We start from the raw sequence: 2,500 nt of genomic DNA, 5'->3' as shown, positions 1-2,500 counted from the left end.
TTCAGCTTTGCAACCATACTTCCCCCGGAACCCAAAAGCTTTGGTTTCCCGGAGGCTGCCCGCCGAGTCATCGGAGGAACTGCGGCGGATCGCTGGCTGGCATCGTTTATGGTTAGAACTAGGGCGGTATCTGATCGCCTTCGAACCTCTAACTTTCGTTCTTGATTAATGAAAACATACTTGGCAAATGCTTTCGCTTCTGTTCGTCTTGCGACGATCCAAGAATTTCACCTCTAACGTCGCAATACGAATGCCCCCGCCTGTCCCTATTAATCATTACCTCGGGTTCCGAAAACCAACAAAATAGAACCGAGGTCCTATTCCATTATTCCATGCACACAGTATTCAGGCGGGCTTGCCTGCTTTAAGCACTCTAATTTGTTCAAAGTAAACGTGCCGGCCCACCGAGACACTCAACAAAGAGCACCCTGGTAGGATTTAAACGGGGTCCGCCTCGGGACGCGAAAGCACCCCTTCGGCTCGCCCCACCGGCAGGACGTCCCACGATACATGCCAGTTAAACACCGACGGGCGGTGAACCAACAGCGTGGGACACAAATCCAACTACGAGCTTTTTAACCGCAACAACTTTAATATACGCTATTGGAGCTGGAATTACCGCGGCTGCTGGCACCAGACTTGCCCTCCAATAGATACTCGTTAAAGGATTTAAAGTGTACTCATTCCGATTACGGGGCCTCGGATGAGTCCCGTATCGTTATTTTTCGTCACTACCTCCCCGTGCCGGGAGTGGGTAATTTGCGCGCCTGCTGCCTTCCTTGGATGTGGTAGCCGTTTCTCAGGCTCCCTCTCCGGAATCGAACCCTGATTCCCCGTTACCCGTTACAACCATGGTAGGCGCAGAACCTACCATCGACAGTTGATAAGGCAGACATTTGAAAGATGCGTCGCCGGTACGAGGACCGTGCGATCAGCCCAAAGTTATTCAGAGTCACCAAGGCAAACGGACCAGACAAGCCAATCCGATTGGTTTTGATCTAATAAAAGCGTCCCTTCCATCTCTGGTCGGGACTCTGTTTGCATGTATTAGCTCTAGAATTACCACAGTTATCCAAGTAACGTGGGTACGATCTAAGGAACCATAACTGATTTAATGAGCCATTCGCGGTTTCACCTTAATGCGGCTTGTACTGAGACATGCATGGCTTAATCTTTGAGACAAGCATATGACTACTGGCAGGATCAACCAGGGAGCTGCGTCAACTAGAGCTGAGCAGCCGGCCGCCCGGGAGTGTGTCCCGGGGGCCCGCGCGAACACGCAAGCGTCCGCTCAATTATTCTGCAAACAGGAGGAGGCCGAGCTCCCCTGCACGATACACCTCGAAACCCTCTCAGGTCCCGGCGGCGCGCAGCGCCGTCCTAGGTACTTGGTCGGTTTCGAGAGAGGCGCAATCGCCCGGAGTTAGGCGAGTAGACGGTTTTAGTGCGAACACCCTTGCTCCCAACTGAGCTTGCCGCTGCCGACAGAGGCCCGGGAGCGTGCTGTCGTGGCATTGCCGGCGGGAGACAACACGCGCCACCTATGGTGACCGGCAGCTCCAACGCCAGCGCCACACAAGGGCAAAGCCCCACTTGGGTGCAGAAGCGAACTCTCCCAGCACAGCGCACGCGCCAACACGTCCGCACAACTGCGATACAAACCACCTGCGAGAACCGCTGGGGCGACCGAGCAGCAGACGGCGTCGCGGCGCCGAGTGCCAGGCGGCGGCGCATCCTCAACGCACACAGTCCTCAATCAGACCAGCACACTGCAGATGTCCACCGCGCTTCGCACCGGGCTCGGCTGAACCAACTTTGGCCGCCAGGCGCCGCGTGCAGGGTGCGCCGCAGCGTAGCTGCGCCGCCTGCCGGGCCCGTCGGCTGGCGCTCCTGCCACTCGGCGCCCCCCACCAGCCGCCTGTTGCGCGTGCGCCCACGCAGCGCGCGGCCAACACGCCGGGCGGCCCCCCTTCACCGGCCGGGAACAGTCCCACCAAGCCACCGCCGCGTATCGCTTCATACCCACATGGGCCTAGTCACGCGTGTGGATGTGGCGGGTACCGCTGAAACAACCGGTTAATAGCTGTACCGATCGTCGCCATCACAGATTCACCTCCAGCGTGAACAACCGCTCAACAACGGATTTCCAGTTCATTTGCGTATCTTGGGCAGTAAACGTAGATGTCCACCTACATTTGCGAATTCAACAATTCTTGCATGCCAGGATGTCATGTGTCACGACACGCTACATCAGACCACATACACACTGCGACATGTGCAGAAGAGAACACGTGGAAGGTGGCCCGCGCACGTATGCGATGTACCTTCCGCGATCCACTGTCAACCGGCATCTGCGGCATGTCCCAGATATGGAACGCGGTCCACCAGGGTAGCACTTTGTGTGAGGCAATACGACAAAGTCGGAATACACGCGTCACTACATCAGACGGCTCACGCTGACCTGACCTGACCTGACTCACCGCAACACGCGACAAGTGTT

The 2,500-nt window shown here is 56.8% G+C and overlaps 1 non-coding gene across 1 annotated transcript in view; it reads right to left on the bottom strand.

Annotated features, from left to right (window-relative positions):
* Positions 1 to 1,214, bottom strand: part of LOC126300082 (small subunit ribosomal RNA) — a 1,893-nt gene extending 679 nt beyond the window's left edge. Inside the window, exon 1 of the ribosomal RNA XR_007552885.1 lies at positions 1 to 1,214. This exon is cut by the window's left edge and continues 679 nt beyond it. This is a non-coding gene — a ribosomal RNA (small subunit ribosomal RNA).
* Between the last annotated feature and the right edge of the window lie 1,286 nt (positions 1,215 to 2,500).

This window comes from Schistocerca gregaria, chromosome X (genome assembly GCF_023897955.1).
Source record: "Schistocerca gregaria isolate iqSchGreg1 chromosome X, iqSchGreg1.2, whole genome shotgun sequence".
NCBI classification, from domain to species: Eukaryota; Metazoa; Arthropoda; class Insecta; order Orthoptera; family Acrididae; genus Schistocerca; species Schistocerca gregaria.
Note: the sequence above shows the minus strand (reverse complement) of the source record. Positions and strands in the feature narration are given on the sequence as shown.